Below are 23,220 nucleotides of genomic sequence, written 5' to 3'. Positions count from 1 at the left end.
CATCAATCCATCATCGTACAATCGAATAATTATTTTATAGCTTCTTGCACGACCGCATGCGGAGTATAGTTAAATTCAAACTTTCTCCGTTCCCTTAATGTGCAGTTTACGAGCTAAACGATACTACATTTCACACAATGTTGGAAAAAATATGTTACTCTCAAAAGTTTCTGATCGTCTCATTGAAAATTCCTATTGACGCTGGCAAACTTCGAATAAGAACTATAAATGTCTTAAAAATTACAAATTTTTTTTATAAAAACTTGTTTGGGTTTTCCGTTTGATATTTCGATAGTATCAAGAAACGGGAATCACTGATATTAATATAATATAAGTACTGTATAAGTGTATACAGTGTTGATACGTAACTAATGGTGTATCAAATTATACAACTTAACTCTATCTTGAAGTATGGAATTTTCACTACTAAATTCATTCCACGTCTAATGTCACTGGAAATACGGTAAAATATGGAATTTCAAACGGGTACCGGATGTAATTCGAATTGTATCCCTTCGATGGAAAGAGCTTTGAGAGTCCTGCGCCGGCTAACGGATATCTGGTGTACTGACGACATTTCGACCGTCTAAAATGCATTTACACTCGAATTGAGTTGAAAAAAATCAAAATTTATTTTGAACGTATAGTTCAAGGTGTTACAACGAATCGAAATAAGTACAAAGCGATACAAATAGCGAAGAAAATTAACAAAATTTACACAAATTATTTCGAACAAGAAATTCTCAACGTACGGGAAGTTATAAGTCAGGCATCGATTGCGAAGAAAGTCGAGATTAGGATAATTTATGTTTAGATATTATTATTAGAGATGAGGACAGGCACGCTTCGTGTTTACACACCGAGATACCATTGTGCGTTTCCGGTTCCGCAGTTCGCGGTTACGACGCAGAGCACTCGCTCTCGTTTACAAAATCATTATGAACTCATTGTGAATAGCGATACGAGCGTATATAAATGTGAGCTGTTTAATACGATACGCGCGATATGATACGGAGGCGTGGGCGGTGCTGCTATCGGAGCTTCGGCAAGTAGTAATACTCGCACGCTACGCATTCGTTACACATGTATGTAGGTATAGTTTTGCAGGTTGCACACGGACGGAATTAGCGATATCGGTAACGTTGCTGATTACAGCGAATTTATCGAAAGCTCTCGCTTGATTGGGAAGCTTGGCTATGATTCATCAATTATTATTGGTTCTGCAATGCTTGTCAATTCGCAAGAAATTAGATTTTTTTCACAAAATCTCAGAGTAGCTTTAATGATGGGAATCGCAAGATTAAGAGCAAGAAATTATTGAAGTTATGTAGAAAATCCCGAAAAGATGTGTAAAGGAATTTCGTTTAAACAAATCGACATAAATTTTAATCAAAAATTGGGAAATAAACCTCTGGCATTTGACTAATAATTTGCAGAATTTTTATAAAAAATCCAGGCGTAACGTTATCCAGTACCTGCAGGAAATTTTCTAAGGCAAGGAACTATAATATGTTCGTTGTGATCGAACTTGCAAACTTCAAGAAATTGTGAAATTTCTAATGGTAGAATTTTGAGTAACAAATTTTTCTCCACGATTCTTGAGAATCCTCCCCGATTTCTCAGATATTTTCCTCAACTATTTAATCAAACAGTGATTGTGATCAAACTGATACATGTTACCTTAGTTCGAGTACAAATCGATTCATGAAAAGGTAGAACAAACATATACATATAGCAGAATTCTCTGCAGATAGACGTGTGCAGTATATTCATTTTGCACCCCCTTTTATATTTCACGTGCAAAATAGTGAGCCGTTTTAATAATTAAATCACCAATAAACGATCATCAATTATAAAACTAAGCATCATGTGTAATGCCACATCCTAAGCTTTGCGAATTCTGCGTATAAGCCGTTGGAGTTTTTTTTTTTTTTTTTTTGCAACGTAGCAATCTTTATTTCAGACAGCGTTTCGAAACGTGCACGACCATGAATCGCGAAGATATCTGCGGCAGCATCTAATCAATGACATTTTTTTCGTTTCTTTTTTTTGGCCTCAGAATATCAAAGACTTATCGATCTCATTAGTCACACGAAGATGACACAGTATTCAAATGATTACACACACAGAGAAATGATTTGTTAACTTTACCAAATATGGCTATGAGACAGAGGTGATGTTATCGTTGGTTTTCGTTGTTGTTATTTTTTTTATTTTTTTTTTCTCCTATTGACTTAATGCAAAAGAGTATTGTATTATTTCATCTGTCCGCAAGAGAAGTGAAACTTAAGAACACTTCAAAAATCCATTGATTAGAATTAAAAAAATTTTTGACCAACACTTGATCGCCAAATTTTGCAATGTCAATCCAATTTTTCTTTCTTTCTTGCTTCGCTAGCGTAATAGACTAGAATTTCTGCGCGATGATTTACAGTAAACAGGAGATGCATGACAGAGAATAGAGAAATAGAAAAATATAGTTGATGAACGTTATAATTTGTGCTGTCTTTGCAAAAGAAATATAAAATACAATGACAGTGGTAATGATGCAGTGTTATTTTCGTAATAACGATCACAATTTACTCGATTAATTTTATCTGAAAATATTTCCGTAACCTTTATACCGCAGTATTATATTTTGACCGCAAATTCCGCTCGTGATCTGCGGTTGGGAAACGGTGATAAATGCTTGTGGAATATCCGTGGAAATGATTCTTGTAAATATAAAACGTAAACGACGCAGTAACTGCGTATAATACGCGTATAATTTTCATGGATAAACGACTCGATGGGCCGTCGAAGGAGACGAATCTCGGAGCTTGAGCTCGACGGTACATGTCGGATGCTGGGTGTATAGAGTTTCTATATATAAATGCTTAATAAGTGGGTTGCGGAACGCAACGAAAGTTGTACGTAGCCTACGCGTCTCACGCGTGCTTCCAAGTCACGTAGCCGTTGGACACGGCCAAGCAAAAAGAGAGCAACATAAACGAGGAAATGAAAAAAGAAACGCACTCCGTCACCGTGGCAGGTTCTCGGCGGTTATCAGCATGGGTGTTAAATTAAGAATGACGGTCTCCGCAAACTGGCAGCGTCGCGATTCAACCGCTGCGCGAAATTCTACCGTTGGTTTATCCTGATTTTTCTTTTTTAAAGCAGACTGGCATCGAGCAGTGTCAGAGTTGTGTTGGAAAATTGGCAAGAATCAGGCAGCTCGATTCCAGGACGAATCGCCCGGACGACGATGTGAATCAAAAGTTAAGAAGAGAGAAAAGAAAACCGCTTAAATAAACTACGACTGTATTATCCGCGCCAATGATGGCGAACGCGAAGGAAACAACGTTCTTACCGTGATGCAACAGGAGCAAACCCAAGCACATTCGAATGACTCGAGCTAAGATGTGAAAAATTTGAAGAAAGGTTTCTATAACAAAAATATTCGAAATGATCGCACTCTGGTGTTTTTTATCTAACTCTCATGATTCCGGGCTTATTTTGTTCGTTATAGAAGTCTAAAAATATTACAGTTATCTCCAGGGTGGATCGAAATAAATCGGCAAAAGCGACGGTACAACAGATGTTCTTCACGGTGTGGCTAAAAGCTCCGAATTGATAAAGCTCGGACCGCCCGTTACATCGAATGTTGGTAAACGCTTCGCCGCATAAGAGGTGAAGTTATTAACAACGGTCGGAACTTTGACATTCTATGTAACGCTCGTTCTGAACTTTCATCCTTCCATCATGGAATCATCCGTGCTGCGTGAAAGCAGAAAAGAGATAATGACCAAAAAACACAAAGAAATCCAAAGAAAATCGTCACCTGGGTACAAGTTTGTCTATTCGGATTATCCGCAACCTTCGTAAGGGTTATTGGATAATTTCAAAGTCTCGGATACCATGCAGCCTGACAACATCGAGCCCGAGTCTTTGTTTGCTATATTGTTATTCACAGTTCTGACGAATCTATAATTTGGTTTTCTATACTCTACCATTCTCCATTTTGACTTTTGTACATCTCAACTTTTGTATCATAAAATTCTATGAAACAGATTTTTTCCTTTTCAAAAATTTTATCGAGTCAGCCATTTATTTTATAATCCTTTCAAATCTTTACTCCCAACCCAAATGTTGGTTACAATTAAGATTTCGGTACGACCGATAGCGTAGCTCGGAATTGTGAGTGATACGTCTGGTCGATTGGCAATCCGCCAAGATTTTCCGAATCAGGATATGAAAATCTTGGCGCGTTTAAGGCGTCTTGCTCAATTCACCGACCACGTTGCCCACAATTCCTGTACCTGTTTTTCACAGCCACTTCGTAACCAAAATTATACCAACATTTTTCGCGAATTGTGAATAAGATACAGAGGTGGGGATCAATCCAGGCGAACGCAAAGCTTTCGAACAACGAAGTGTGCCAGGCATCCAAACTTCCGTCGAAAACTTGACCGATGGCGGACTTTAGTCACGAATTGCGTGATTGGGGAGATTAATTAAGAGTACAAATTAGCGAGTAAATAATTTGATTAAGGTGGCGGAGGATGCTACAGTGAATTCAAATGGCGTAACTAATCCACTTCCGGAGGCAAGCCGTACGTAACGTCGACGAGACGTAGCGCTGCTCCGAGTCCCGCGGGAGACCAGGAGTCCAGGAGGAATCGGGAAGCGAGTCGCTGCGTCGTCGAAACGAGACGTCGAGTAGTTGTTCCGTGTTTATCGGGAGGCGGGATAGAGCGTTGCTCGCGTGTGTACGAGATGATGTCATGATGTCAGCGTCTATCTTTGGCCGGGAGTGGATGACCACACAAGACGCACACGCGCGTTTGCCGCAGCTTAAAACCCTGCCGCAGGTCCGTGTGTGTGAATCGTGGCGATATTGCCGATGCGAAAATCGATTCTGCCGTCACACACGCTCAAGATACAGAAGACGACGCTACGTTCTCAAGATAAGAAAAAAACAGAACTCTCCTTCCTAGATTTCGATCGGAAGAAAATTGACGTTGGAGGTTCGTAAATTTTAGGGAGTTCCTTCGCCAGTAAATTCCACTAAAAATCGTCCTGCTACAGGCGGAGAAGCTCCTTCTTGCGTAAGGATAAACGCAGATTTTGAATTTTTCGCAAGGTCAAAGCTTGTTCTCTAAATTTTTTAGCAATTTCTTGCAATAAGTTTTTGATACTCGTTATACTTGCCGCGATTTTATCGCGAATTTTATCACGACTTTTTAGTGATTCGTTTTTCAACGTCAGCTCATTAGTTGAATTAATTTTCTCAACTGACTAATGTCGAGTCCTTGGTTGGAGACATCTTCGAGTATCTACGTTAGTTATATTGATAATAATCATCATGACTATCTACTTTAAGGTTAAATTTTTTTTTACACCGACTGAATTGAAGAATCAAACGCATTTCGTGGTTAATGAACCTCCTTGAGGTGATTCGTTGGTCGAATATCAATTCCTTTTAATAATTTTATGACGAGATAGTTGTGCGTACATCGAGGAATTAAACTTTCGAGATCTCTTTGAAAATACAATAATTGAAAACGCCGGAAAATATAAATAATAGCTGAGATATCGATGCCTCGTTTCAAATCATTCTCAAATTGTTAAAAATCTAGTAGATTTGTTCGTATTTACTCTACGGTGATTTATTTTATTCAGGGTACAACTTTCTACAATTTCACTAACAACAAAATACTCTTTTTCCATCGTGCTGGTATCGTTAAATATTTAATTTTACAACATTGCAGCAATATTGGTTATGCTTAACGAACGGCAATACCAAATTGACCGATGAAAAAAAATCTGTTTCAATGGTTTTATAAAACATAATCTTCTGAATAAGACGAGCCATGTTAGAGCGAAATCTCAGGAATCTACCAGATCTTCAACAATTTTACAACGGTTCAAAACAAAGCATCGATAGCTAAGCTTCTGTTTATCAATTCCAGAATTTTACATTTTGGCACATCTTCGAAGCAATCTTCTTTTAACAATTCGATAAACACTCCATACATGATCGACTGTCTCGCAATAAAACTGTTCAAACGAATCCCTTCTTTGGGCCAACCAACCTCCTTACAGTGCCTGCAATCACGACCGTCTGTCGCTCTCAGGAAGCCGATATTACTATACGAGATAGCAGTTAGCGGAATAGATAGGGACGCTGGTTCCTTGTTACAGCAGCAAGAGCAGTAGTCCGCTTCGGATAGCATAGCGTCCGGATATCCGGTTTACTGACTCGAATTGTACATCGAAGCGACGTGGGTTCAGGGTGAGGCGGAGAGGCGGTGTTATTTATGTTACACTTTATTTTCACATTTTTTTCGTTCAACCTCACGCAGAGACTCGAGATACAGAGTTTAACGTCAATGTCACAGCGATTGCGATGCCTCGATTTTGGATCAACTCGCGTTTGCATTTGACATAACTTTGATAAATGTCGAGAGGATTGTCGTATTCTAGAATGCTCGACGAAAAAATTCACCACTGTGAATAAAGTTTTAGACTTTCGGAATTTCGTTTCAGTTTCATTATCAACAAAATGACTGATCAGTTTTCTGACTGTTTCTAGTAGGTCCGATCTTTCCTCTCATTTCAAAATTTTGCAAGTCTTTGTATTTGTCAAAAAATAAGTGTCTCGTGAACTGGTGAACTCACTATTGGAATGAGAAATTTAAAAACGGCGAACCAACAGGCCGGTTTTTTATTAGAGTCGTGATACCGAAAGAAACATGATTTCATGATAGTATCATCTGTTCGTCCAAGGAGATTTTGGGTACTGAAACCAGACAAACGCTAATCTAAACACTTTTTAAAAATCATCTTCATTTGCAGTGATAAGTATTATATACAAGCTGATTTGAATTTTAAAAAGTGAATCGAAAATATTAAGCTTTTTCGATAACGAATCTTGCTGAGAATGGTTTTTTTTTTTCTTTGTATTGTTTTCAACCGATTACTGGGTAAAACTTGAGTTTTCTTAATGTGACAATTGCCAATTAATATAAATTCGGCAAAATACTCAATCAATTACTGTGAAAAAATTCCAGTATTTCAACATCATAAACTATATCTATCATATAATATCAGTCTTGTTAATATTACGTAATCCCATCGAGTATTAGTTGCACTTTAAAAGATACTCTACTGTTTAAAGTGTAGAGCAATTGTGTTCCGAAAATAATGGAGCACCTTGAAATTGGTACATAAGAAATTCTCGATTCCATAAATAAAAATGAGCCACAGCCTCTTTGAGACGTTAAAATTTCAAATCAGCTCATATCTTCTGGAAGAATACGAATCACAGTTACGGATACGTATATTGCGGGAGCATGGTTACCAGATGATTTGACACGCCATCTCATACTCAAGGTCATGAAATTAGTAGTCCGAGATAAGCTCGAACGTATTGCGTTAGGTGATGAAAAAAACTGATAGAAAGAAACAAAACCTTGCACAACTCGACGCATGATAGGTCAAGTGATTATTTTATATTTTGACTAGCGATGTACGTGACACGCCAAGCGCCATGTACGTACCTACGAAGCATAATAAAGAAGCGAAGGAAGGAACGTATCGTTGCGGCTATTCGACCTTTCCAGTCTCAGGAATTCTCTTTCTATTTCTTCCGCCGGCGTTCTCGGACGTCGATATATCTATACTTACAATAATGGTCTAATCTCATCGTATTAGAGGGACATACCTATGAATCGCCGTAGTATAGTAACAAACCACACGGCGCTACTTAATATACTACGAACATCCGACCACGAGGTCGTTCGAAGGACGCCCCTAATGCTTACTAATATATCATAGTACAAACAGATTCATGCACGGCATTATCATCGCGACTTTGCATACGAATTATGAATATATCTTTTGTTTATGCTGGCAAAAAAAAAATTCACGAGGTTGAAATTAATAACGTCAAAGTACAAAAAAATATTGAGGAAGTAATCACTGTTTTATAATCTTAGGATTTCGAAGGAATTGCGTTTTCCAAATTATGTGTACAGTTGAACGAATTTCATACAATCCCAAAGTTGCAGAACCGCGCTTTTTCCTATCAACGCATCGTTGCAATAACGTTACTAACTGCATACTCAGAAAAATTCTACGGCTTAAACTTTTCGACCCTGACGTACCGTGAATTTGTGGCGAACAGGGAAGTTCGAGTGCGAATTTTTTTCGCTCTTTCTCAAAACGTATTGAACAAGTTATACGCACGCTAGGATTACTGCAGAGTCAGGAATACCTGAAGCCTCGTTCGAAATGTCCGAATGGTGTTAAATTGTTGATGGAAATTCGATTTTTAGATTCTTCTCTTTCTTTCCAGAAAGAATAGATTTAATCCCGAGTAACGTATCAACATTCATAAGTTTTGGAACGTTGAAAGTGAAAAAAAAAAAATTGCAATATGCTTTCAGATGATTTAAGAAGAATAAAATTTTCTATTTAATCACCTAATTGAACAGGGTGAAATTCGATTTCACCCTATTTTCTTATCAGTCTCCAATTTTAAGTAGAAGATATCCTCGATTGTGATTTTAACGTGCATACAGGAGATAATATCAACCTAACCTTGACCAGATTGCAAATAAAATTTCAGAAATATAGACGTGCATGTAAATGGAATGGAAGTTTTTTCTTCTCTTAATGACGAATTGGCGATAACCTGATAATGTATGATCCCTTACTATGCAAACGTGTATCGAGACTTCTAAAAGTGAGGTGAGCTCGCTGCTGATCAATATTGCCAATGACTGCAGTATTTGTCACGCGATTCGTCAATCAAACTGTATGCACTGTTGAGGGATGTAGCCCAAGGTAATTACGAGCGACGATTCGTCATCTTGAAAATGAAAACTTTAACCGCATCGCATTTATATAACCTTAGCAGCAATGCGCGCAGGTGTGATAACCCATTTCGCTACAGCTGCTATCAATATTTTTCTTGCATCGCACCATTTGAATCAGTCCGTCAAGATATTACGCACAAGAATTATGTATCTGAATTCAGATTTTTGATCCTTACGAAATTAGAGGTTTGAACGTAAAAAGCCGGAAACGATCGAAGAATCAGATCCACGAAGATTACGATCTTCGTATTTCTCGATCTTTCTTCTGCCATCGAAATTTTTTTTTTTTTGAAGATTTTTGAATTTTACGTTTGAATATAATTTGACAAATCGCCGTTTCAACATTGGCAGGAAAATAATCTGTGCGGACAGTTATAAACGCTTGCGGATAATCTAAAGTGAAAATACACAAAATTTCTACACCAAGATTTCCCGCGACTACAAGTCTCCGGCAGGCCGATAAGATCGACGGATTATTGCTTCCTGTCATATGCAGAGACGCAACAAAATGAGTCGTGCCGCGTTATTGTTGCGGTTGCGGTTGAAAATCCTGCATGGAATATGGAATACGGTATATTTTTCGGGCATTATTTAAACCCGATCAACAGCTCCCACGTAAATGAAGACGATACACGATTTCGTACGACCACGCATGAAGTTAGTATCTGAGGAAATGTATCTGACAAATAGGAAAAGAAGAAAAAAAGCCTAACATTTTAACTCTCGAACTGCGCGGAAGATATTTCTTTCGGTAACACGATCAGCGTTGTAAGAATTATAATTATATTTAGAACTTGTCCCAGGTTGCATAAACGCGTTTACATTATACACGAAGCGGCGGAATTGTTTGGGTGGGGATGAAATTTAATCCTTATCGCTGGAATGATAAAAAGACTCTTATTACGCCGGTGAGTCAGAGTAACGACTCTCTCGAGGCAAGAACAAGCTGTTCCAACAAAACATGCAAACAGTCAAACAAACGTCTCCGACGCCACGTAAATGCCTCCGAATGACGGAGAGCATAGAAGCAACGGCCACACAAAGAGCGAAATCATACGCATGTACCAAGTTTCTTCTTTTTTCTACTTCGTACGTAGTCGTTGAGGAAATAGCGTAAAAAATCATTTTCCAACGTCGACGTGACGGCGGAAGAAATTTTTACAACATCGAGTGTGCACATTATGCACTCGTCTGTGTGTGTGAAATTGGAAAACCGTTGTTGGTCGGTAAATAATAAAAATTGGAAGAGTCGAACAACGTCTTGATCAGCGTGAAAAAAATTGATATCCTAATACATTGTTTGACGAGCACAGAGTCGGCACATATTCTGCCGCGTGCAAATGAAACAACAAAGACTTGACACTTACTTCCTGATCCAATTCACCTGTCGACACTTTTATCGTATCAAAATTTGGAATCGACGATACCTGCCAACGCATCGAGAGAAACGTGATTGCAAATCACAATCAAGTTATCCACTTATCTTACTCTAATATACCAAAAAAACGCTTATCCGCAAAAACGAGAATCGGATTACAACGCGTTAAACACACACAAACAACTGTCGCAATATCACATTCGACAAATCCATGGTACCGTTTCAAAAGTCTTGAGATAAGACTTTCAGTAGTTTCTTTCCATAAATGACGTACTAGGAATTTAAAAAAAAAATGGTTTAACAAGATGGTCGGCACAGACGCTAATCCTCGCTAAATTACGGAGCTAAGTATAGGACCTGTTAATCACTCGAAATTCAAACTTCTAACCGCGCAGGAAACGACAGGAGACGTTAAACACCGCTTATTAATTGGCTTTCCATCTCTGCAAGAAAGGTTCACTGGACGTTCACGCGTACAATTTAATTACATACATCGTTCTGTCGCTGGTTAGAGACAAGAGACGACAAGATGTTCGAAGCAATATTGTGGAATTGAATTTTATCTAATAAAATCCAAGCCTCTCACAATCGGTTCAGTTCAATTCGTCAAATTTTTCTCACTTCGAAATAGATGTCGCAGGAAAATGGAAATTGTCTGAATGTTAGATATCATACATTTCTTTCGAAAACCGCCTATAGACAGCTTGTTCGATTCGTTTTTGATCAGATTATGGTTTGTAAATTTAAAAACTCACGAACCGTGAAATACAGTCACCTATACAGTTGTCCCGCATATATTCGGGGCGGTATAAACGAGAGTAAAGATATATGTCTATATAGATTATACAGAGAGAGAGAGAGGTATAAATATGGCATTACTTCATCGTTGACAATAGCAATGAACAAATACACGTCTCGTTGTCAGGCTCGACTAATCGCTCGCGATAACAACAACGCGAAAACGAAGGCAGAACATTTGCACGAGCACCGGGCGTAATTATAATTAGTCATCATACACCGGAAGATGTTTGAACGAACGCAAAGAATCAAGAAAATTCTATTGAGGTAGACGCCTGTGGGATTATCGACGTTCGAACGATGTAAAATTTTACGTCAATGTCACAGAGTTGCAGCATGATAATACCGAGCTATTTTGGTCGATTATCCTCAATTGCTCATCGAAAACTGGAACGGAATAGGGGAATGAAATTACACCGAACAAAGTGATAATTGTGTTATTTTCAAGCGTCACTTGCAGAAGCCAACGCCGCTGCCGAAAGCTAATTTCTTCAGAAATGTCTCCAACGTTCGAGTGATCGCGACCGAAACTACAACGAGCAATTATTTGCACTCGACGTTGAGATTTGGCATCGAGCTGACGCGTTATGCTGCAGAACTATTACAGGGATATAAATTTCAATCACGATGACTCGGTGTATCGTGATTATTTCTCTCTCGACGAATTGAAATAATCTCAACTGCACTCGATGTGGGCTTATAACAGCGTCAATACACGGAACGGAAGAGCAAATGAAAAGCGTAGCGTACTGCGTATAAGTCAAAGCAGCGATAGTGCAAGTTGACAAGCCGCAATGGAAATATACAAACTGTCAGTTATAATTTCAGTTCAAATAAATGTCAGATAAGAATGAATATCCATATGTACACACGTGTATGTGAGCCTAGAACCTGCGTTCACGTGTATTTCTCCTCTGACACAGAGTCAATAACGAAGTACCGCCACTGTAATAATCAAGAAGGTTACAACTTCGTGCTAACTAACCGGCGATGCTCGTAGATGCGGACGCAAGTACGAAAGTCAATCGTGGAGACAAATTTTACGTGATACTGCCGAAAATGACTTGGGTCACGATTTGACGATTCGTTTCACTCGTTAACGCGAAGTCACTTCTTGACGTGAACCAAGCAGGATCTTAGCGTGAACTCCTTCGGTAACGTGAGGTAACAACATTGCTCTATTCTTCTTTCTCTGCCAAACTGCAGACTTCGAAATCATCGAAATGGGGATTTGACGAAAAATTACGTGTCACGATCAATTCCTTTTCTGACTTTCAGTGAAGAATATCATTTCGATACAGTTCCTCATACTTGTGCAAAACGTGAATTCGGGACTTGTTATCCTCGATCTTCTTAACTTCGGTTTAAACGTGACTAAGTCTGCGTAAGCTGTCTCGATATACGTTGAACTGACGAGCCAGTTGCACGGAGACATAGCAATGATGCCCGTACTTTGATCACGTATGATTGTAGATATGCTTTTACATGCTACAGATAAACTATCTCTCGTGGTGAAGAATGATGCAGAAACGAACCAATGAATGAACGAACGAACGAATGAATGAGAAGGGGCGAATGAGCGAATGAACCGAGTTACAACCGGATACGCTAATTCGTGAGGGAATTACTCGGAATTTTTTTTTTTTTCATTTCATTGATGAGACGCGAGTTGCCGACGCTGTGCAAACTGGGAACAGTGGCAAAGGGGAACGGCGCCTGATGGCAAACAATATAAGCCACTGTTCTGTACGTCGTATTCGTGAATTCTGAAAGTTGGAGGAAATACAGAAGCAGGTGTCACGCTGCAATTAAAGACACGGATAGAACAAGACTCTAATAAATCGATTTTACACCAGTTTTCAGTTCATCAATTTAATAGTAACTAGCGAGAATAGAAACGTTGAAGTCAAGAATATAAACTCCAATAATCAATATTTAGATTCTGAAAAAAAATCAGATATTATGAGGTGAAAAACCTTCGTTCAAACATTTTTCACGTATTCGTATTATACGATGTGCTTGCACGAGTATGCATACTATGGGAGTGATATTATTCTATGGATATACTTACGTATTTGGTACATTGATGTGCAAAAAATTGAACAATCATAAGGTAACAGCGCTGCAATTCATCAATCAATCTAACAGCTGATAAAAATCTCTCAAGACAAGCACGAGTATCGCTTAGAATCTACTATCGTATAAGTTCTGTCATTTGTTTGTTGCAACACAATGAAACAGGAATAAGTATTACTTCGAATCGTGCAGCTAGTCGTATACATTTAGTTTTTAACATCATTCGAGTTCATTACCGTTCGATTAAATACGATTTCTTGAATCTAGTTCGACTCCACTACTAAATCGGTTCTACCATTCGACTTGGTTCGATTTTCAATCCAGTCTCACTCTTCGAATGAATTTTCCAATCGAGTTTCAAGCTTGACCGTTCGATCCGACTCGATTCGTTCAAACCTGCCCATCACCCGCAAACCCCGATCCGCAGGATAATCCAAATCCTTCGTCAGGAGCAGGTACGCAGGTCCACGTCCCTGCAACCGAGGATACAGGCAGCAGCCGCAGCAGACGCAGCAGCTGATCGCGATTGGCGTCGCGACGTTGCAGCGAGCGTCGGTCGGTCGGTCGGTCGGTCGGTGGAACGCTACTAGAATGAGTCACCCGTCCAAAGCGTCTTGACTCGAGGTATACGAGAGGGGATCGAGGGGCGGCGGCACCGGTGCACGTAGCGTACTCTCAGCGCCGTTCTCCGGGCAGGCGTCGCGTCGCGTCGCGCCGTCGTTCTCCTCGTTCTCCTCGTCGCGGCCCTGGCGTCCGCGTGAATCGTTCTGCCCTCGTAGAGGCCAGTCGGAACCCGGCAGCCAAGAGGACCGGTCGCCCGCGCACCTTGCCAGCGCCTTAGTCGCAGAGCGAGTCCTCTTCCGCGTCCGCCTGAATCGCGCCGGAAACGCGCCCCGGCACGACGGCAACCCGACAGGCACGGTGCCCCGAAGGCACCGAGAGATCGAAAAGCCTGATTCGCTTTCGCGGACGGCGAGGACGACGATGACCCGTTTCTCAGAGGGCCGGGCCGAGGGATTCACGCCCCGGAAACCCGTAACTTCGTCGTCGTGATCGTCCACCGATGCGGAACAAGTGATCGTTTCTTTTCATTCTTCGCCCTTCGCTTACGACGTTGACGATGCTCGATTCGACGCTTAGCGCGATTCTCGCTGCGGGTAACTCCGAGTACGAAACACGCCGACGGCGATACTGATTCTGTTGCCAGAAGTTTCGACGACATTCAATTTTTAATCGTACACTTTACATACGGTGTGTGTCTGTGTTGAAACGTGGCGTTGACTTACGTGATACATGCACGACGTATCGAATACCTACACCCGCTGCAGGATACATCGTCGACGGAATATCGCGTGGATTACCCAATCGCATCGAACCGTTAGAAATTGTCTCTTCCGGTGAATTGCTTCCGATCCGATCGTCTGCGGCAGCCTCGAATACATCTCAAGGAATCACTCGCGTCATCGCCGTCTTTCAACCCGCCTGTGTGTACTACGTACGCATACATACGCACGCAACGTTCGGACGACGAACCGGTCGTCAACTGTTTGGAATTACTTAAGGGAAAGGTAGGTGAACGCGAGTTAATGCCGACAACGGAGATTCTTTTTCCTGCACGCCTCCTCGTTAGATTCGAATCAATCCACAACTTGTTTTTGGCCCTACGGCCTGCTGTTCGATTCCTTATCGGCGTCCCAGCGCCGCTCCCTCGGATTTCGAATTCCTATTTTTCGAATTCCTATTTTTCGAATTATCGCCTCCACCCGTCCTTAGAAATTAACGAATCCGTGAGAACGAATCGCACTGTCAAGCCGTTAATCAAGGATCGACTTAACTGTCTGAGAAATGACGATGAGGCCAGTTGACGAAAATAGCGGTTAAACATTTGTCGACGACGATGAATTCGCCAATTTGCTTACCGGCGTACCGAATACCCAAACACAATTTTCATAGATTCTGCCTTTGCGATACACGCTCGAAGTTTAATTCGTTTTTTGTAAAACGTTCCGTTAGCCAGAAATTCCGGTCGATTCGGATGATTCATAACAGATACACTGTTGTACAGGTTTGCGAGCATGGAGCGAATGAATTACAGACGGAAGAAGATCTTGCCGAGTGGAGAAATCGCGGGGTACCAGGTTTACCTTTGCACTTTTTTGTGTATATACCGTCTACAAATAGGCCTGTTAAGGGTCTGTAACTGCACTGACAATAAATGTGTACACAAATTTTTATTACAGTATCAGACGAAAGGAAATGAGATTGAGAAAAATTGCAAAGAAATCGCGGTTAGTACAACTTGATAAAGGAGTTCAAACGAAACAGTATAATTTATGATAAAATGTGGATGAAATATATTTACGAGTTAAATAAGCCGGTGAACGCGTGAAGTGATATAAGGTCCGTTTTCGGTTGATAAAAACTGGCGTGCAGCTATTATAAGTATACGAGATAACGTAATCTGTTTTCCTGAAGAATTAGAAGTACGCGTCGTGTGGCGGTTCTGATTTTCATTCCGTCGTTACGTTAGTCGACGATTCTTTAAACTCAGAACCCTTCGGAGCGGATTTTAAAGCGGAAATGAAATCCGAATCTCTTGCGAATCAAACGATTCGGCATCGATTCGCTCTATCGGAGAATATAAAAATGTTCCTCGCAGATTTTTCCATCTTTTACCAAATATTTAACAATTTTCAGAGAAACAATTGAGCCCGATCGGAACGTGTATTCGACAGTCCATAAAACTATCTGTTAGTAGAGGTGTTCGAAGATTAGAGTTAGGTTAGGTTAGACTGGGTGAGACGAAATATGTGGAAGCAAAGGTTGACTGAACGCGCACCTGTATCTTTGTATACAATATACAGAGACACAATATATATACACATTTACACATACATTTGTAAATATTCATTTAAAGTTTTCACTCTCTGGAGAGACAAAAGTGATTTAATTCCATTGTTTGTTTCTTTTTTTTTATATATTTTATTTATACAATATCTTTGAGCTGTATTTATTTACGAATTCATATTTCCTTTCCGCGAATGTATAAGGAAATTCTTTTGTTTCAACTTATTTGAAACCAAACATACTGGTTAATGCGGTATTTTTTTATTTTCAAGATAAAAATGGTGTACGTATAATATTGCGATGTTATCATCATGATTTCACTCACAAGGTATATAAATTTAGATTCTTGTGTCATAGCCACATTTAAATTTTCCGCATTACACGCTGATAAGATAATAATTAAATCCGTAAGAAAATACACGATCAGACACTGTGTATAGTGTAAAATCACTCAATTTAAACCTGTTCTTCAAGCTTGGAAATCAAAACATTTGCTGTTCATTTCGATCTTCGCAATTGTTCGAATAAGGTTACCTGCATATTTATTCGTTGAACTAACGGCACGATGACAATTGTTTGTTAACACGTGTAGTCGGTCAAATAGTAAAATAAATAGTAGCACCACTTTGATTTTTTTCTACGGGATTTAAAGTTTTTATTTTTAAGTGGCATGTATTCGTACTACGAGTACGTTACATAATATTGATGGAAAGTAAACGTGACGATGCAATATGTTGATTAGCATTGACAAGCCGAGATATTTTTTTTTTCTTTTCTCTTCGACGCGAATGACAAAGTATAGTCAGAATTGGACGAATTGCCAACATAAAACCTTGGGACAGCTGGTCGTGACGTTAATTCCCAATGATGATTTATTGTTATTAATCGACATTCAATAGCTTAAATCAAACTTCATTGCGCGTCTGAACTTTGGTTCTTGTATAAATTACTAGCTCTTTTCTTTAGCGTGTAGTAAATTGTCATTTCGAAGACTAACGCGATTAAAACTTAATCAGATATTTTTTGGCTCGGGATAAAATCGTTGAAAACAAAATTTAAGGCTGAACGTGTGTATTGTGTATTAATTTGTGTACGTAGCAACTTTACTTTTCCTTGAAAATTTTTTCCTCTATCGAACACTTTATTTCAGTCACTAATCACGTTCTAATTTTTCATTATTCGAAATTGCAAATCCTGTTAAACTCTTGAAAAAAATAAAAGCAATACGAATCGAAGCTCAAACTCGATAAACATTGTATCGCACGGTTCATATCGTCCATGAATAGTAACTTGTTGACAGTGGAAGTTGGTAAAGTCAGTATTACGTAAGCAACAGATATCAAGTTCAAGTTCGTAACGTTAATACAACAAATTGCGAAACAAAATAGAATTACGTCAAGTATTCAAGGCTTAGGAAATGATAAACTGGAAGTAAATTGCTACTTACAAGAAGATGCATAATTTCGTACTAATTTTTTTTCCTTATCATCCCATAAGTTAAACCTACCGGAAGCTATGTTCACATATCTTATTGGGTTAACGTTGTGAGTTCACACTTTATTAATTTGTGCGATTAGATGCCTGCTCTTGTCGGTATAAAATGTTTTACCGTTCCATAAAAAGACGAAGGCAAGAAAAAGAATTATTATCTGAGTTTTGACGCATAGTTTTCTAGTTTTCGCGGTTCATTTTTTTCTCCGACAATCTCAAAATTCTTACCGAATAGATTCGACTGCTGTACGTGAAAAATTGACCATGTTTCGAATTTCTTCACCCATTACATTAATAGGTAAAAAAAAATTAACCACGCAGCGCGGCAAAATCCATGTATCTGGAATTTCGATTAAACAAGCCTTATCCAAAACTCTTCAGTAACAAGGTTTTGAATCGTAAATGAACCTTGCATATAAACTATCCGAAAGATCGAAACGGTGAACTTGGGGCTAAATGTGTAACGATTGGTATTCTTCTGTGATCGGTGCTTAGAACAAGCGAGGACTCGGATTTTCGATCAAGTTTTATCGATCGGAACATCAGATACATAAAAAACTTGTGTTATTCAAATGCTAAAATTCAAAGGCTCTGCGCTAGCAGATATTATAATTGAGATACAAGCCGGAGATTTCGTATACATTCTTTCCTACTTGTTTCGAGATATTTACATCAGTGGGTTCAACAAAACTAGATAAGAACCGTGATCAGGAAGTTGGTTGACCAAACACCGGAACTTTTTATTAATTTTATTACGAAACGGTCGTACAGTGATTATTTGCAAAATTATTTTATTAGCAAGCTTGTACGAAGTTCTCTTTTAAGATACACAACTCATTTCGTATGATTGAAACGTTGTTGAAAATCTAGTAAATTAGTTCGATTTCACCCTGCGATGGTTCATATTATCTATAAGACTAGTTTCTTCAAATTCACCAAAACAGATTTTCTTTGTTTTCACTCATCAATTTAACATCATCGTTTATTGTCCATTAACCAAGTTCTGAAATAAAATACTTGACGATAACAACGTAACAAAAATGAGAAGAAAAAAAACCAATTCAACGAATTCGTAGAAAATAATCTTCCAAACGAAACGAGCAATCTCATAGTGAAATCCGGTGAATCCGCTAGATTTCCAACAATTTCGGAGTGATGTAAAACAACGAAGAATCACGAGGTTGAAGTTAGTAACGTAATCGTAACGAAAAATTGGTGAAAAAATCACTATTTTCTTAATCTTACAATGATTTCGAAGGGACTAAGATATCGGAGTATGATTACGTTTCGTTTTGTCACCGTTTGCTGAATTTCAGACAATTCAAAAATCGCGAAATTGCGAACGGTTTTTCCCCATCACGAATCGTCACGATAACGTTGAGAACTTCAAATATGATGAAAAATCAACGTTCGAGCCCTTCGTTCGTCATCCCCCCTTTTTTTCTACTCTCCTATTTCCAAATCAATCTCATATAACAATCGGACAGTTACCAAATGCGCGAGTGCCTCGCAATAAAATGATCAAGGAGTGCCGATTCGGCCAACCAACATCCCCAAGGACTGGCCCAATGTCGTATATTAACCCCCGGCAATCGGGGTTGTCGGACTTGGGACGACCGGAGGTTGAGAAGAGGGCGTCGCCTCACCTCCGGAGCAGGTGCTCGAGGTACCTACACCTGTCCGACTCGGCCGAGAATCCCCGTAGACTACGCGTTGTGTGTTGTACGCCCGATGCCCCGGGACGGAATTCTTCTACGTTTACTCACCCAGCGGGCGAATTGTTTGGTTGAGAGAGTCGTACGCGTCTGGATCGGTGCGCGCGCACGTGACGTAGGCGACGAGTTATCGAGAGGATCCTTCGGCCGTTTTCGGTTCCCTTCGGGGCGCCTCGGTGCTCGGACAACCTGCGAACTCTTTCAACTCCAGGTTCGAACCTTCTAATATTAGTAATTGACTCACTCCGCGGGCCGAAGCGACAGGCGCAAATCTCACGGAGAAGGTTCGCCTCGCGTCGGTTTGTCACAGATGTAGGCGAAATTCGTGCACGACAATGCGATCGGCAACGATTGAGAAGGAGAATCGAATGAGGCTGTAAGTGCCATTTTTTTCCCTCTGAGGAGTTCGAGCGGCAAATGACTATGCGGCGAAGAAAAAGCAATTTGTTTATATTTTTATGAAAAATTTTTGGTTGCAGGCCTATTTTAATTCTCCTCTTCACTTAGCGGCGCAGAAAACGTGGAGGTGAACTAAAAAATTTACATTTCTTATAATGGATGAGTGTAAAACAGGAAATTATCAGGTCTGATTGTTTATTTTTCTTTGACTAAGATGTTGTCGTCGGTATTGTTGAATGAAAGTGCAAAGTTTCACTGATTTTTTAATGTAAATATGTATAGTATTGCAAGGCCGAAGTGAACGCAGTTCTTGAAATTTTATCAATGAAGGTAAAAGTTTCAATTGAAAAATAAACACATAGGTTAAAAATTTGATTCGTCCATTATGAGATTGATTTCACCTCATTTTCTACTACGGCTCTGCAACCGCCTTCGATTTTCACCATTTGATTTTATTGGAGCGTTTAAATTCTCATTTTGATTCTGTTTGATTTTTCAAAGTTTTTTCTCAAATGGCAGATGAGTTTAAAAATAACGTGAAAATCATATATTCTTCGAATTTCATTACAAACGAAAAACGAAGAGACAAAGTTCCGTAAAATTTGCAGAATTGGCAGTTATGTTGTTTAGAATGAGAAGTTATTTTGAACCGTTTTTACTTGTAAAATGAGAGAAAAAAAGAGACGAAAAAATGTTACACATTCAACTGTTGTAAACAATTTGAGCTACTGAGTGACCGGAATCTAGTTAAAATGTAGGTCGGAAAAATATAGGAGCATTCCTTGGAATCCGTTCGATGTTTATATGTGAAAAGTTAAACGATTTCATTTGATCCAAGGACACCAGAGAAAAAAAATCAATGGTAAAAATATCCACGCACATCGAGGAAACGAACGATCGTATTTAAAAAAAAAAAAAACCATCTCTTCATTCTCTTCTTTATTTTTATTCCACACACGTGGTTTCTGGCACTTCATTAACAGTTTCCGATCAGAAACACAACGTGTAAACCAAAAGCATAACAAATTTTCAGTAAAACATTATCGACAAAGTTGCCGAACCGCAGTTCTGTTCATGGTTTCAAAATGAGAATACAAGCATAGTCGCAATAACAATATGAAATATAATGCTAGTAAAACAAAACAAAAGACGTTACAATTAGAACCGCGAAGATTTTCTATGCCTACATTTTTCTTATAGCCGTAGAGAAAATAAATTAATTGAGAAAAGTAATCCAATTCACTTCATATATAGCTACAAGCTATTCGAATGTTTTTTACTTTTTGGGTCCAGTAAAAAAATTAAAATAACTGAGCAACATACATATAACGAACCAAAACTATAAAATTCTCTCTACGAATACGATTAGGAATTTCAATCGAATCAAGTCGATTCAAGTCGATTGCCGATAAAAATTATTACACCTTAGATATCGACATTGCACGAATATTCGGATCTTTCAAGAAAGCTCCACTTTATCTTAAGAAATGATCCATATTCTCTGCCGGCGGTGTATTTAGAGTAATGACACGATATTGTCGCGGCCGCCGCAGTTGCGGATAAATAGCCTGTGGAAGTAAATGAATTATACAGTCATCGCCGGAAACAAGGACCATCTACTGAATCCCGCGTAGAATTCACAATGAATAAAGGAAAAGGAACTCTTTAACGGTCCTCTACCTACTGCAGATGAATTTCGTCATTGGGTAATGACTCGGCCTAATATAAATACCGCTCGAGTCCTAAAAGCACGCCTGTGACATAACAGAATTCATTTTCAAGTCACTGTTAAACCTTCGTCGTATCTATCGAACTTTTAATTGCATTCTTTGTATGGATTATTCGCTTTTTTGCCAATTTGAAGAGACAGTTTTGACTCGAATGAAGAATATGGGTACTTGAAAATTTATAATCATGTCGCAGTGAAATTAATTGTATTTACTAAAAATTGGAGAAGACTGTTCCGAGAAATATCTCTGATGATTTAAAAAAGTTTTCCTATATTTCGGTGTTCTATAATTTATACGGATTGAGTGGTCGTATTTTAAAAGAAATCAATTATTTACAAAAGAAGAGAAATAGAGCTGTAGTTTAGATTTTTTGAAATTTCAGTACAACCGGTGCAAATGTCATGTACGTACAAAATTTATTTAGTACGGCATGGGCAGTAAGATATTTATTCACAGTTTTCACGGAATAAGTGTAAGAAATTATTTTCAATAAAGAATTGTGACATTTCTACCGATTAATTGTTGACTGCGAGAAACCAATTAGAAAACTTGTTTCTATAACCGCACGAAGAATTACCGCATAATTATCCCGTATGTTTTATAACGGAAGAGATATATGATATACGAGTTATATGTATACATTTGCACAATTTATCTATCATGCGATATAAACATTTGCATTCTCGTAATTTATTGCACTATTTTTAAATAGCAAAATAATAATAATAATAATAATAATGTTAGTAAAATCAAATAAGAGCCTTTGTGTATCGCAAATAAAGGATTAGACGAATATTATTTATTTGTATACTTGTATATTTTGCCACGAACACAAGCATCTGGCGTCTGCATATCGAGTGGCAAAAAAGTAACATATTCACCCAACTTTGAATACAATATTTTAGCAAAATCTGTAAAATTTTTCTTCCATTCCATTTCCCTTTTTATAAATCTTCAAGCAGCGTTGACAAGCTTTTATTCAGGCTGCTCAAAGTCTTTTTTTAAATGCAATAGGAATAACTACATTTCTCATTCGTCTGAAAAATTTGAAAAACCGAGATGTGTCAAAGGATTCCGAGTTTGTCAGAGTAATTTAAATGAATTTTGGAACTGTTGAAAAGAAACCGTTCAATGAAACCTGACAAGGCGATGAAAAATAATTTGCATATGTTATTTCAAACATCTTGGCGCATTTTGTGAATGTAGTTCCACTTTCTCGAACGAGCGTCAAAATGTAGAAAAGTCGCGATATCGAACCTGGAAAGATTTAAAAATCAAGAGAAATGTTCGTTGAGTTTTGACATGAGAAAGTTGTAAAATAGTAGAGTATAAAAATTTCGGCATTATTACACTTTTATTTTCTGACCTTTAGATGTTTTTACCCCCACCTCGTCTTTACGCTTTACTGTACTTTGACCATTTTTAATTCTGACTTTTCTGTACTTTGACTCTCTATCGAATCCATTGGATTGGATTATCTCGTTTTCAATAAAGTAGACATAGCGATGCAGAAAAGTCATTAATCATTCGTTGTTATCCGTCATGGAATCGTAATGGATTCCGGGCGCAGGTTCGAATGTCATTGAACTTGCGAGACAACCGAAATCGCGCATTATTCCGCGGAGACTGCAGTGTATACGTGGCATGAGGACGAAGTTAGAAACGTTCGTGCAGAAATGAAGAACATAATCGATCATGACTCCATAACGAGTGAATTTGTCTACATAAAAAATGGCAGGGATACAAAATAAACCAAAACACCATATATCCGTGCTAAAATAAACTAACAACTGGTCCATTTCTGCAGTAAAATCCGAGGGGTGGTTCACTCAACAGATCACGGTGTGAATATTATTCGAAATCATTTTGTCTACTTCGAAATTACACCGAAATCAGTACCTAACATTAAAATAAAATTCTGCTAG

General features: G+C 38.7%; 1 protein-coding gene and 1 long non-coding RNA gene across 2 annotated transcripts in view; one reads left to right on the top strand and one right to left on the bottom strand.

Annotated features, from left to right (window-relative positions):
- Positions 1 to 23,220, top strand: part of LOC124303294 (dual specificity protein phosphatase 10) — a 91,505-nt gene that overhangs the window by 10,853 nt on the left and 57,432 nt on the right. The window lies entirely within an intron of this gene.
- The window catches only part of LOC124303316 (uncharacterized), an 81,551-nt gene that overhangs the window by 10,824 nt on the left and 47,507 nt on the right, over positions 1 to 23,220 (bottom strand). The gene's annotated exons all lie outside the window — the stretch shown is intronic.

Source organism: Neodiprion virginianus, chromosome 4, assembly GCF_021901495.1.
Source record: "Neodiprion virginianus isolate iyNeoVirg1 chromosome 4, iyNeoVirg1.1, whole genome shotgun sequence".
NCBI lineage: Eukaryota > Metazoa > Arthropoda > Insecta > Hymenoptera > Diprionidae > Neodiprion > Neodiprion virginianus.
This window is presented reverse-complemented; position numbering and strand designations above follow the sequence as displayed.